Source organism: Nyctibius grandis, chromosome 2 (assembly GCF_013368605.1).
Source record: "Nyctibius grandis isolate bNycGra1 chromosome 2, bNycGra1.pri, whole genome shotgun sequence".
NCBI lineage: Eukaryota > Metazoa > Chordata > Aves > Nyctibiiformes > Nyctibiidae > Nyctibius > Nyctibius grandis.
The window spans coordinates 115,180,717-115,195,935 of record NC_090659.1 but is presented as its reverse complement, the minus strand read 5'-3'; positions in this window follow the sequence as shown (position 1 = coordinate 115,195,935).

Below are 15,219 nucleotides of genomic sequence, written 5' to 3'. Positions count from 1 at the left end.
GCAGAAGTTCTACTCTTGCCCCTCCTTACTTCCCCCACTATCGAAAAATCTAACATTTTGTGGTCGCTACTCCCAAGACGGCCACCGACCCTCACATCTCCCACTAGTCCTTCTCTGTTCACAAACAACAGGTCAAGCAGGGCCCCTCCTCTAGTGGGCTCATTTACCACTTGCATGAGGAAGTTGTCCTCCACACATTCGAGGAATCTCCTAGATTGCTTCCTCTCTGCCCTGTTGTATTTCCAGCAGACATCCGCCAAGTTGAAGTCGCCCACAAGTACAAGGGCCGGCGACCGGGTGGCTTCTGACAGCCGCTTGTAAAACGCCTCGTCCGCCTGCTCATCCTGGTATTGATTCATCTGTTCTCGATAGTAGTTTATCTGGTTTGCGCCATGCTCTTATTTTCGCTGTACATGTTAAAGATTGGGACATTTTGTTATTAAAACACTGACCTGGAGCTTAATCTGGTATTTGGGCTCTGTACTGAAGCCATTATGGTACATGGAGACAATCAACAATTATACTTCTTCCTCTGAGAGGTTTTTTGTGAAGGAGAGACAGAATGGCACCTTCACTACCTTCTTCTGTGATGTTTTCTCCCTCGTTACAATAACTTCTCAGTATCTTGAACACCTTTGGATAGTTGAACTACTTCTATTGCTATTTCTGAGGAATATTGCCTTGGTTTTGTCTAAGGTTAACAAGCAATTTAGGAATATGACCCAGGCCCCGCAGGAGTATGGTCATGGGTGGCATGGCATGTGGGAGAATACAGGCAGGTATTTAGAGAACTTCTCACCTCCAGTGGTCTGGAACTTCACTCCGAACAACTCCAGGATCCTGATGAAGTGATAGAATGCTTGAAAAAAAAATGCCATGACTATTCCAAAGAGGCACATCTTACCACACTCTGCTGGGCCCTGGCCAGCATCTGCCAAACACTGCTTGATATTATGCAGCACCCTCAGGGAGAAGAGAGGGAAAACAAACCAACAGGCACTGTGGCTAAATGAGACACTGTATCCGTCACCCCTATAACTAAAAAGAAACAACGGAATCAGAAGTCAGCTTGTTTAGTAAGGGACGAAGAAGCTTCTCCTAAGAGGGAGCAAGAGAAAGAATCAGAAGAGGCAGCCTGTTCTGCAGCAGAGCAATCACAAGAACTGGAGGAGGAAGAGACTGAAATCGCAAATGAGACAGAAACCACCCAATCCCTATCCCTAAGTGAGCTGTGAGATATGCATTGAGGGAGGTATCCAGTATCTGAGGGAACTAGCCGTGTTGGAGGTGATCTATAACAACCTGGATGACAACCAGGCATCCAAAGACCCAGATGAAATCCAGTGCATGCGGTCCGTGTAGTGAAAGTTTGTACGAAATGCACCACATCATACATACACCCACACCCTGCCGATAACGAGCTGGGCAGACACGGAGGCACCAACTCTAGACGAACTGGCCAGACAACTCGGAGAATATGAAGATAATCTCGCTTCCTCCATGTGGGCCTGTGTCTCGGCTGTGGTAAAACTGGCCCAAAAAAGTCCGAGCAAGCTGAGAAGGGTAGGTCTTCCTCACACGCTCCAGCCAAGGCCTCAGCTATTAAAAGTCAGCCTTTTTCTGTTCAAGGGAAAGGGTACCGGTGGCACACACCACATGCAAGCCTGTGGTTCTTCCTGCATGACCAGGGGGAGGACATGAGGAAGTGGAATGGTGAACCTACCTGGAGACTAGAAGCTCGAGTACAGGAACTGCAAGGAAGAACAACAGCCAAAAAGCATCTATCCAGGAAAATTACTGCTCCAGTGTCTGTTGGGCAGACAGGTAGAAGGGCTGATCGTACTTTTGATCCTGATGAAGGGACTTCTGTTTTGCAGTTACAAAAATCAAGTAATGAAGACTCTGACCAGGAATAGAGGGGCCCTGCCTTTGGCCAGGCAGAGGAAAGGGACAACTGGGTTTATTAGACTGTGTGGATTCGACGGCCTGGCACATCAGCCCCACGGGAGTATAAAGCTCTAGTGGACACTGGTGCACAGTGTACTCTAATGCCATCAGATTACAAAGGGGCAGAATCCATCTGTATTTCTGGAGTGACGGGATGTTAAGTTTCACACAGAAGTCAGGTAAAGAGTAACAATAATTACTGTGTCATTTCCATTTTACCTGTCAGTAACCAAGTATCCACTATTGCATTTTCTTATCTGCAAGCCTCAGTCTGCACCCTGTGAAATGGGTTTATGATTTCTTTCACTACAGGCAGTTCAGACTCAAGATCAAACCGCTCAGAGGAGTCTGTCTTCCCAGCTGGGCGGTCAGGAATTCAGTAGTGTCAGGCTACAGATCACAGCAGCCTGAAATCAGTGCATCATCCTATGATGGTGGGTTGTTATTCATAGATTATGAATCTGTGGGCTTTAAATCAGGAGGAACTGTTATGCTAATTTGACTGTCGTGGTGCAGCAGAATGTTGTGTTTTGCTCAGTAACTTGTCCTGAAGGCAGTGTCTACTCTTCAGTTGTAATAGCCATCTGGCAGAAGGTATCAAGTCTTGATTAAAGACCTCAAGAAATGAAGAGACTTATCCTGCTGTTGCGTTAGAGTAAATGGCAAGCATTCCCTGTGTGGAGGATTACTTGAAGATGAGAGCTAAAAAACTAGCACAGTCCCTACTCTGAACAGATACAATGATTCTTCAAATAGTAAAGGAGTAGTCTAGTGTGTTTGGCCAAAATTGTTCCCCACAACCCGAAGGTGCTTGCCTTCCCCTGAACTTGTGTGTATCAATGTGAAGTACAAATAGCTACAGATGTGTTTTACAGTCAAGGGTTTGGTTTCCTTGGAAGACTTGGGCACTAAAGAAAGTTATTGGTGGAGCGGAGGTGCCTGAGTCCAGACTCCTGAAAATCCCTACTTGGTCTTGTTGCAGAGACACCTAACCTTCACAGGTCCACAACTTTTGGGTTTAAAGATCTCTAAACATACAGAGTTTTGGCCAGTCTTGACCTTGTTTGGACTTCGTTTAGGTCTAAAAAGTTTAGCATCATGCTCTCACCAGGGCCTAACAGATATATCCCCCAGCTCAAGTGCTCAGAGAGCTTTTATCCAATCATTATTTTCAGAGCATGTCCAGCACTCATGGATATCACTATCAGCCTCTCAGCCCCTCTGGGGAACATCCTATAGCCCTTTCCCGAGCAGGGCTGACCCCACATGTGGAGAATCATTGCCCTGTCAGTCAGGCAGCTCTAGGCTGCTTTGATATTTAGGGACATTCTCCCCATGTTTTTGAAGCTGACTAGCTGAGTGTAAGGGAAGGAATTAAAGATTCATCGAGAGAGAGAGCATGTATGTAGAAGGGAGCACCAGTCAAGTTCAATGGCACAGGCAGCAAGTGGGGATTCCTGGATTCCAGGATTATGCATTAAAATGTCATCGGATAACATAACCAACCAGACATGACAAAACCCCAGGCCTTCCCCCTTCCCATGGCTGCTCTCATCACAAAACAGCTCAAGGCTGAAGATTTATTTCTTCCTGTGGCACACTAAGCCTTGGATCTCTTTGCACACAGTAATTGGCACCAAGGATGCACCCTCAGTTATTCCTCTGCTGAGCAATTTGGCTGTGGCTGCCCTTGGAAAGGTATTGTGGACTGCGTGGAAAACATGAAAAGCAGGAGAAGTCACCACTTCCCTTCATCATTTCCTCCAGTGATTAATTATCCTCACAGTTTAAAACTGCACCTTATTTTTAATTTCAGTTGGCTTTGTTCCCAATCATGGGTGCCTGTTGAGCCTTTCTCTGGTAATTTTAAAAGCCTGTTTTCTCACCAGGTATTTATACTTTGTACTCTAGTCTTGCAACTGCCTTTCGATAAGGTAAGCAGACTGGGCTCTTCTAGTCTCTTACAATTGTTTCCGTCCTCCCACCAATTATTTGAGGGCATTTTCTTGCTCCCTGACCAATTTATCAACATTAAAAATATAAGAACTGTTTCAGCATCAGCTCCACTAATGTGAACTAGAGAGATAAAATCACTTTCCTCTTCCAGGTTTCTACATGGTTGTTTATCTACCTGAGGATCACACTGGCCTTTTTACCCACACCACTACACTGGGTGCTGGAGTCCAGGTGCGTGTCCGTGGTGACTCTTGAATCCTTCTCAGGGTTGTTGCTTTCTGGATTAGAAAATTCCATGTAGTCTTTGAGCTGAGATGAATAATCATGTTTGGCTGTGTTAAAGGCATCTGTCTTGAAAAGAAATCCCTCGCTGGTGTCACTGGCATGGCCTCTTAGTTACCGTCCCAAATTCTTTGTGGTACCTGTACATGTTCTCAGTGCAGTTTTATATTTGCTGTGGATCACACCAGGAGACCAACATTCTTTGGTAATCTCAGTGCTCTAAGATGCAGGTCTCTCCTAATTGCTGGTCCTTCTCTGCGATTATTGCAAGACTGCAAAGGACATCATCGTGTCCTGAAAGAGAACAGAAACATTTATAAAAACCTTGTGCCTGTTTGGAACCTTGTTAATGTTTTTCTCATCTACTGCTTGGCCTGTAGCGTTATGAAGATTGCTGACGTTCCTAATGGACTTTAAAAACTCCCTCTTAGCCCTGCCAGTGCAGGGATTTTTCCCCGTTTCCTGTGTCATTGTTCTGTTCTTTAAAGCTTCTCATGCATACTCTTTGCTATCTGGTTCCCCTTTGTTCCATCTGTAACATTACTCTTAATTGTTGCTTTTCACTGATTGTTGCTGAATCCAGATGGGAATTTAGTCAAGGCAATTTTCTTTCCTGAATTTTTGGGTCTCCCCCTGTAGACTCTGGGGCTGCCTTCTGCCCACTCTTAAAGCAGAGCACCAGGGCGTGCAATCTCCTCTTCCAAAGCGCCGTGGTACCGTGAACAGGAGCGTTTTCCCCTGGCAGGGCAGAGGTTCAGTGCCAGAATGGAAATATCCCAGCCTGAATTTTCCCCTTGCCTCCCATCCTGTAGGAGCCTGTCTTTTGCGTTCCGGGGCACAGCTTGCGTGGGCCGAGCAGCAGTAAATCCCATCTTGCTTAGGAGAGGCTGCGCGTTTCCTCCCTCGGGACACCGTGTGCTTTGAAGGATTGTGCCTCCCGCTGGGTTACAGATGGGGAAGGGCACAGGGGATAGTCAGGAGTAGAGGCTTGGTGCAGGAATGCTCAGCATCTGAACGGCAGCCTTAAAAGAAGTTTGTGGGAAGTCGCTGTTTCCTTGATTGGGAAAAGAACAGAGGCTGGGCAAGGCTGTGAGTCAGCCGGTGAGTCAGCGGGGGCTGCTTTCCGATGAGGCCATCGCGTGCTGTTTAGCTTTCCATCACACCCTCCCCTGCTGCCATGGGGCAGTAAAACCCTTGTGCTGCTGCTTCTCCGTGCTCATAAAATCGTCCTGGCCCTTAACCTGTCTCCTGCCACCTCTCACTGCACTGTCTCTCCAGCTTTCATGGAATCACAGAATCACAGAATTGTTGGGGTTGGAAGGGACCTCTGGAGATCATCTAGTCCAACCCCCTGACAAAGCAGGTTCCCCTAGAGCATGTTGCACAAGATCGTGTCCAGGCGGGTTTTGAATATGTCCAGAGAAGGAGACTCCACAACCTCCCCGGGCAGCCTGTGCCAGTGCTCTGTCACCCTCAAAGTAAAGAAGTTTTTCCACATATTCAGATGGAACTTCCCATGTTTCAGTTTGTGCCCATTTCCCCTTGTCCTGTCGCTGGGCACCACTGAGAAGAGTCTGGCCCCATCCTCTTGACAACCGCTCCTAAGGTATTTGTAAGCATAACGTATTTGTAAGCTTTCTACTTCTGTGCTCCATCTCATCCCCTGGCTGCTGTCTCCCTTTATGCCTTCAGTGCTCCAGTTGCGAGTGGATGTAGCGGGTGTGAACTCCTGCTTTGCAGCGAGGGAGAAGCCTTGTAACCTATTCACAACAGAGGGAAAATCCTGGGAGTCATCAGGAATTCCCTGCAAGAAAAGGCACAGAGTGAGGACCTGATCGGGATCCTGCCTGAGGCAGTGATGACCTTCATCAGACACTGCAGACTGCTGCTCTTGCTCCTTTGCCAGCCATTAAACAGGCTGGACCAGTGCTGCAAGTCCGACATACTGGTTTTGAATGCATGTTCTGTTTACTGTGTCTTTGTTCGCTTCCTCATGCACGCAGCTCTCTGCTGAGATACCAGCGCTCTTTCAACGTGAGACATGATGTCAACCGAAAGGCACTCGGGGAGGTGGGGAGCGAGGGTGCTGGAGGAACAAGTGACGCCCCAAGACGCACACAGCTCACACTTCCTGGCCTCGCAGTCTTAGATGCACACTCAGCTCCATGGAGGCTCTCTTGTTTCTACCAAATCGATTTTTTTTTTGAGCTTGGACAAAGCAAATAATTTTAGCCATGCAGTATTTACATCCAGGCGAGCAGCCAGGACATACCTCTGTCTATGGCTGCATCCACTGTTAAGCAAAAATGTCCCACTGTTTTATTTATTAGCCAAACATTTCTACTAATAGCTAAGCTAATTTTATCCTTTTCTTAATGCTGCCTGACGATGACTCAGTCTGGCTGGGAGGAGTCTCAGGAGCACAGAGCCTCTGTGAGCACAGAGCCCAGACTCCGAAAAACTGGCGTTATACGAAAGGAAGGGCCAGCAGTCCACACACCACAGTGGCTCTGGGTTTGGACCTGCTCGTTTTCCCCGTCTTCTCCATACAGATGTGGAACAAAGAAACCAGTAAAGTATTCCACAAGTGAGCTTAGCAGACGGGATGGAGTGGAGATGCGCTCATCTCTGTAAGAGCCAGCTGCAGCTGTAACTTTCAACAGTAGCATAAGGAGCTGGTACCCATACTGCTCTACAAATTTTTTCTCTATTTTAGCTCTTTATCAATATTTTCTGTCTGAATTTATGTGCTGCTCTCCCTTAATTTTAGGATTACTCTCACAGGTCTCCAGGTAAGTGAGGTATCTAGTCTAGGCAAATCTTTAAGGCTTCTTTTCTGTTCAATAGACAGTGAGACAGGTTCATCTGGGAGGTGATTCACTCACTTGTCTTGGGCAATCTCAGAAAATCCTGCCCTGTATTACATTAGTATGTTGTAAAGGCAGGCAGAAGATGTTGAGGTTACATGGTAAAACAATGTAAGTAGTTTTGTTCCAAAGATGAGGTTAGGTTAGATGAGATCCTTCTGGATTTAAAATTTCTGAAAGCTTCAAGATACAGCTATGCACTTTTTATAAATGGGGCCGTAACGAACAGAGCAGCCACCGTGAAAACACAGAATCTCCTAATTTATCTCAGAATCACAGAATCAGCTAGGTTGGAAGAGACCTCTGGGATCATCGAGTCCAACCTTTGACCTAACACCACTGCATCAGCTAGACCATGGCACTAAGTGCCACATCCAGTCTTCTCTTAAACACCTCCAGGGATGGTGACTCCACCACCTCCCTGGGTAGCCCATTCCAATGCCTAATAACCCTTTCTGTGAAGAAATTTTTCCTGATGTTTAACCTCGAGTCTCCAAACCAGGAACACAAGAGTTTATAAGAAGAGTAAAACAGCTAAGTGTCATCCTGACCAAGTTAAAACCCAGCTCAGGTTCCTTTACAGCGACATCTTGCTAGTGTAGTCCTCAAACTCATTGAAAAGAAGGTCAGCCGTAGGATCTGTCCCCACCTCCTCCAAAGATGCCATATGAATATATCATGTTTTCCTCCCTAGGAGGATTCTAGCTGGTATCTGCCAGTGCTGAGGTCACTTGACCACTGTGATAACCTTTAGTTATACTTAGTTATTCTTTAGTTAGTTTATCCTTAGTAACCTTTAGTTATCCTTTAGTTACTGAACTAAGACACTGTGCAAAGGGTTCGCCCAGTAGCGAGGCAGTTCTGGCTTTGGAAGAGTCTTAACCACTGGCACTGTTTCTTTCAGACGTGGGCAGAAGCGAGTTTATTCTGATTCAGAGGAAAACAAAGAACAACAGCTTGGAAAACAATGAACTCTTGACCCACAAGTGAGATCAACCAGGTTGATTCTCCCTTAGCTCTAGATTGCAAATTCACAGTATTTTAGCTGCTGAGGCCTCAAGGAAGCCTTTTGCTTACGTGGGGCCGTGTCAGTGCAGAGGGATGGTGCTCAGGAAACTGGTATTTTCTTCCCAGTGCTGCCACTAGCCTGGGGACCTTGAAAAAGTAACCCCCTCTCCTGCACAGTTCCTTCTTTATAAAACCATAGATAATGGACCAAAGGCTTTTGCTCTGCGATCTGTGGATGCAGTATCCCATGTAAAAGCAGGGTACGAAATTTGATTTCCTGTATTACAAAGCCCAAAGGGCTTTGCTGTGTAATTTTGCCATCAGAACCATCACCTCTATTTGAGCTCGGCTGGTACGCCGAGTTCTCCTGTGGGGCACAGGCTAGGGATGAGGAAGGCTTCTCCTGCAAGATCAGTAACCATGACTGAAGCCCTTCCTGGATGAGATGAGCCTGGCAAAATTTGTTCACTTCCTGGGATTTGATCTGTGTTTTGGGATTTGGGCACTGGAGCAGGAGGTGTTCAGCTAGAGTTTAAGTAGGTGGTTTGTGGTGGTTAGGAGTATCAAAACCTGATTAGCAGCATTGGTTGTTTCAGGATTTGTGGTGCTCAGTCCCTTCAGCTGAACATGGAGCTCCACAGCGGGCGTAAGCAAAGCCTTACCTGTAAAAGCAGGAGGACTTTTGAATAGGGCGTTGCACGCTCCCCTGCAGACTCGGGGCACAGCGAAAAGGTGTGTGCTGCAAATGCATCTGCGGACATGCCTCGTCTTGGCAAGAGTCTGCCTGTTTCTGTATCATTGCTGCTGAGGATTAGTAACTGAAACTGAACTTGGCATTCTCCTCCCTCCCTCCCTTTCGTGTTCTCCTGGGCCTGTCCGCTGCCATGAGCGTGCAAGCAGCCACATCTCACATCTGTCCCTGCAAAAATATGCACATGAAGCAGCTTGACCTCATTGCTCCTATCCAGTACTACAGTAGCGTGCCCTTAGTAACTTTGTTTTGCCATCCTTGTAGGTAAGATTTTAAGCAGGAATAGAGGCAGGAGTCCCGGCCCTGTGCAAGATGCTGCGTCCTGCTGGTGGGGAGTCCCACCGTGGCACAGCGGCTGGATGAATGGCTGCGGAAAAAAGCACCGATGGGGCTGGTGCCCATGAGGGTAGGGCTTGCACAGGAATGTTTGGCGTACAATGATTGCACTTTCTGCACTATTTGCATCTCTCCCCCCTTCAAGTTTTCATTGTGTTTGAGCACAATGAGCACAAAAACTCCAACTCCTGCAGTCTTTACCAGCTGTGAGCTCTATAATCTGTGCTAGGTAGGCTTCAAAGCGCTCTGCACCAGGTGTAAGGATGTTCAGTTAGAAACATGTGGAGTGGTTATGCAGTGCCTTGTGCTGGGGCAGGGTAGAGGGCTCGGATGCTCTCCGTGGGGTCCTAGTTCATGTGAGTGCTGCACAGAGAAGATGATTGAGAGCACCATGTTAGAATCATAGAATCATCTAGGTTGGAAAGGACCTTTAAGATCATTGAGTCCAACCATTAACCCAGCACTGCCAAGTCCACCACTAAACCATGTCCCTAAGCACCACATCTACACATCTTTTAAATACCTCCAGGGATGGCGACTCCACCATTTCCCTGGGCAGCCTGTTAAAATGTTTGACAACCCTTTTGGTGAAGAAATCTTTCCTGATATCCAATCTAAACCTCCCCTGGAACAACTTGAGGCCATTTCCTCTTGTCCTATCACTTGTTACCTGGGAGAAAAGATTAACACCCTCCTGTTGTAGTCACAGGGGCTGCTGCTCAGAGACACTGTAAGCAACGTGGTCCAAGCTGGACTATGGGTCTCTCACTCTTATGCTTCCACTACAGAGCTAAAGGGCAGAGGGTGTTTTGCCTTCTGACTTTGTGAATAGGTGACTATTTGTGCAAAGTCCAATAGCAAGCAGCCCAAGGCAGCAGGACAGTGGCTGGAGCATTGTTATTGCAGTGAGACAGTTGGCCCCAAACCTCTCCTGCCTCCTGATGGAGGTAAGACTAAAACCTCAATCTCCTTGATGCTGATACTGAGCTTAAGAGAGAGAGAACAAAGTTACCTGTCCTTGAGTGCCTGCAGCCGGGCGAGGATTGATGGCTACAGATCTTGAGGATATGCAGGCAGTGCTTTGCAAAGCAGTGCTGAAGCCTTATATTTTGTCATTAGCGACTGTCTAGCTTATGAGGGTCCCTGTGTAATGTGCTGGCTACTATGATTTCTGTTCTGCTGCATCTGGGGAGCCGTAATGCCTACTCTGAGATCTTGAGCTTTACTGCGTGGAGGGAGATCTAGACATGAGACACTACAGCACCGAAGCTGAGTGCACCCTGAATATCACGTGATGAACCATGTGTTTGGGGACTGGCTGCTCCTCAGCCTGGTATATGACAAGCGTTACACAGCCACAGACAAGTTAATACCATCTCCCAAAAAAGTCAGGTCAGACAGTTATACAGCAGATCCCAGCTGAGACACTGCAATGTCTGGCTCTTCTGAGCAGTTTTCGAAGTCAGGAGGCTCCCAGGTCTGCTCTCCAGAGGCTTGAGGTTTCGCGCTTGTAATTCAACCTGCAGTCCCAACCAGCCACCCATTTATTTAAAGCACTGATTTAAGGCCAGCACTTCCTTCCACCCTGCTGTCAGTTAGTGTGACTAAAAGCACTGCTGCCTTTGTTTTTTAGAGGAAATACTCTGTCCTGGCTGTCGTACACCAATGCTGTCCTGTGAACTCTAAGGGCAGAAGCTGTGCGCTGTACTCACGGCAGCGACGGGATCCTGGGACTGGATCACCAGTTTTTCACATCTGAATCTTTCCCCAGGCAGAACTGGCCAAGAAGCAACTGATGTGGAAAATATGATGTTACGTTTATGCCTAGCAGCAGTTGCAATATGTATTTCAGTGGCAAGGCCAAGGCCTGAAAGGAGCATGGAGGACGACTTGCTCGCTCTTCCCTCGCACACCAACGCACTTGATCTTTCACAGGCTTAATCCCTGTGGTGGCAGAAGTATGTTAGGTCCTGACCAAGGTTTGTCTGACCAGCTGTGGGCATCCTGGGCTTGCTTTACAGCTGACACAGAGACAGAGGCACATCTGGAGGATGCCATCTCGTCCCTGCCTGGCCATGTAGGATGATGCAAGTCACACCCCTGCAGTGCCTGCTTCTCTGCTTTGGTTGTTGGGATGACTGGGTTCCATGGGGGCGTCTCCACTGCCGATCCGAGCAGCACGGAGGGTGTTGGAGCAGGGGTGCATGGTTGGAACTTCACCTCCATCTGTCAAGTCTGGCCAAACACTTAATGCAGAACATCTCACTCCTCCTCCCACTCCTTGGTTCCAAAACACGGTGGTGTTACTGGAGACAGGCAGTCCTGGGTGTGGCTGCTATCTTGCCTCTTGATTAAAGCTTCTGGATCCTGCCAGCAGGTTTAGCTTTCTCAAGGATTATGGCTTTCTCATTCCCTCTTCTGAGATTATGCAAGCCTAACAAGTCTGGGCCTCTAATTTTGTTCGCACCCATCAGTCTCCTGTCAGTGCAGACTGTCAGGAGCTGTCTCACACCTTGTTTTCAGGCAGCACCTAGCACCGGCGAGCTCTCAGCATTGACTGAACCACAATGCACTTTTGAAAAAATAAAATATAACAAACAAATAAAAGAAGTCATTAATAATACCTAGAAAAGCATGCAGGTGGGTAACTTTGCTGTCCAAAACAGTTTTAAGGTGTGAAAGAGCTATTGTGGCTCTGATTGACTGACAAGCTGTAAAACAAAGGCCATTACATTTGAAGCATGAATTCTTTTATCATAGTTGCTATTGTGTTAAAAAGCATCTCTTGATTTAAAGAATGCAAGTGTTAGAGCTTTCAGCACATCTCTAAATAACTCATTCTGATAGTTAATCATTTGCACTATTAAAAACGTTGTCTTGTACCGCTATTCTAAATCTACTCTACTTCTGCTGTCGTCATGCTTGTTTCTAACAGCCTGAAGATTAACAGACATCTCTTGAGTCTAAAGGCTGTGATAAAGTGCCAAAGGATGTAGCCTCTGGATTTTATTAATTTAATTCAGTATTTATGCAATGCATTTCTACTTCATGGTTTACAAGGTCCCTGTCAGACTCCCACTGTGCAAGTTCTTGTAGAAACTCAGAACCAGTCCCTGTCCAAATGGTGTTATCACCCAGAAAGCACTATGTTTGGGTGCTTCACCATTCCCACTTGTCACCTTCTTCCTCTGACTGTGCACCACAGAGAACCTCCTCCATCATCTTATATCTTAAACCTCCCCATCTTTTTCCTCTTCTGATTTCAGCTGTGACACCACTTCGAGGCATCCACTGGCTTCTGTGGACAGAGACTGCGAGTGTGACCAGGAGGAAAGGCAAGTGAGGAAGGAGAGTAGCCAGATCAGCATCCCTGGCAGTTCAGGGTGGTTACTGGCCTCTCGCTGGCCCACCATTGTTTGTGAGCATCACAGCAGAAGGTGAGCAACGAAGCAGTACCATCGGCGGTGGGCCATTCCTCACCAGCACAAGGGGCACCGTGGGGAAGGCGTGAAGATGTCCATGTAAACACCTAACAAGTGGGCAGCAGAGACTGGCATCAAGACCTGGTTTAAGGTGGGAATCAAAATCCCAAGAGCATGTTGCTAAGCTCTTCCCCAATGAGTTTATTGTCCTTCTGCCCCCTTGGCCCTTGAATCTCTTCGTTTTAACAGGAAAAATTTTTCACTCCTGCTTTTCTCCCTAGCTCAGCACTGGGCTCCTTTCCCAGACCAAGTTTTTAAGCTAATTTTAAAACAAAGCTGTTTCCCCATGAGACAGTGAGGAGGCTGATGTGCTCTCTGACATGCCATGGCATGTCTGCTGGCACTGCCATGCTCCAAGCCCAATCTTTGGTATCTCCACTGAATCAGATGGTGTCTCTCCAGTGGGACTGCTTGCCCTTGGAGACACTTTCTTCTTCCTTTCCTTCTCAGAAGAATGGGTCAGTCACATACAGCACTGGGGTCCTGCCCAGAGGTCGTGGTAGGAGACAGGAGATCTGGCCTGGAAAAATATTTAGAGTCAAGAATGTTTTGAAAGACTAGACTAGAGGGGTCAGGCATGCGAGGAGAAAGATTTGCTATTTGTAGCAAATCCAGTGTCAGCTCTGTGAACAAAGAGACAGGGCTGGAGGCCCAGTGTGGGAAAGCAGGCAAACAAGCCCGTCAGCTTCTTCGTGGCTAAAGGGTTTGGATGCTGGCATGCTTTTCATGTTTGTTTTGCAAAGGGGTGTTCTTTTCTTTGAGACATTGGTCTTGGTGCTTGAGACCCTTGGGGAAGAGGAGGACTGGTCATCCATGTCAGGTCAATGAAGATGGATGAAAACCTCCTTTCGTTCTCCTTTCCTCCTCTTCCTCCTAATGTTTTCTCCTCATTTTCTTATCGCAGAAGGAGACAGCTTTACTCAGCTTGCTCTCATCTCCTCACTTGACCCATCACAATCTGCTTCCAGGGTTTCCTCACACCTCTTTCCATTCATTTTCCTTCTTAACCTTTGCTTAGGTACCCCAGTTTTTAAGGACTGCAGATTCCCCTCAACTCTAATTTTTGCCCAATACCTTCCTTTTCCTTCTGGTCAATACCATTTTCTGGATCACTGATTCTTTTCTTGCCCTTCCCTCTCTCCAGTCGCTCTGTCTCTAATTTCTTTTCCCCGACACCCTTTATCTCTGGTATGCCTTGCCAACTCTGTGTCCATAAAGTCTATGGCCTGCAGCATCTCCTGTCCTCCCCCACACATCTGCCTACCACTGAGAGATCACTTTCCTCATATGTCCCTCTAGACCACATCACTGCCTCTTTGCATCTCCCCTGGGCCCCCTCTCCTCCATCACATCAAACACCAGGTGCTTGCCTGCACTGCCGGGCTTGTTGCACTGTCACCCCTTGGTGGGTTTGGAGGAGGCAGCCCCTGCGAGGCCATGCTGCTGCTGCCGGCTCATGCTGCCTGCTTCCAACCTAATGTGCCTTTTCCCAGAGCCCTTCTGCTCACATCAACAGCCTTAGAGCTGTTTTGGAGCCAATATTAATATTCCCTTTTGCATCACTCCATATAGGCATCACAGTGCCTATAAAAGCCTGTGATAGCAGATAAGCTACTGAAGCACCGAGTCAATCAAAACCTCTGACCGACCCTATCTCACTGTGTTTGACTGCTCTGTCTGTCTGTGATTCCTTGGCTGACAGCGTGATCTTCCTGGGGCAGGGCAGTCCTTCGGCATTTATCTTCCCAGCACAGAGAGTGCCACACCATGATGAAGGCACCCAGTCTCTTTACTAATAGGGATGTTAACCAGAACAGGAAAAAAAAAATCCAGCTCCATGTTCAAGGTCACAACAGCTATCTTAAATTAGACAGAAACTACAGAGGGGCCTTGCTTGGAGAGAAAATGGGATTCAGAGTAGAGGATCGGGGCTCCATGCTGCCTTTAACGTTGATGCTCTTCTTAGGAGCTGAGAGCCTGAGGCTCTTGCTCTTCAGGCTGAGTCAAGGGTTATCCGTTTGCTGGTAAATACAGAGCTAAATAGGCAGGCAGCCCCCAGCCTCACAGCCTGAAAGGAAAAAGCTGCTGAGAATTCCCAAAAAGCAGACAAGAAGCCCTTGAGGCTCAGAAGACAGCCTGGGGCTGTGCATCCCAGTGAGACAGAGGTGCCGCTTTGAGGGAGGAGGTTGATGTGCAGGTCCAGGGCAGAGTCAGGATGTCCGTGTTTCCTGATGGAAGTCATCGATCTACTCAGCGTGCTGGTCACTGTCATGCTCGTCTTGAGACACCTCGTGCTGCCTTTTCGTTGGGTCGGGACCATGCCTGTAACGGGGTAATGTGTGTCCGTCTTCGAGTGGGGTGTTCAAAGGCATCGCTTGGCATAGGTTTGCCTGGGGAGCAGGGCTTACCATGCTTGATAAAGTCTTTTCCTCTGCTGCTCAGGTAATTGCAAGCCTGGGATCAGACAAACGTCTAATAGCTAAGGTTTAGCTTCAGTTCTTGATTTCCCAGGAGCCTTTTTATATCCAGGAAAATGAAATTTTAAGTCTGTATTTTGGAGCTGCTGTCTTCAGGTCAGGCTGTGTCCATG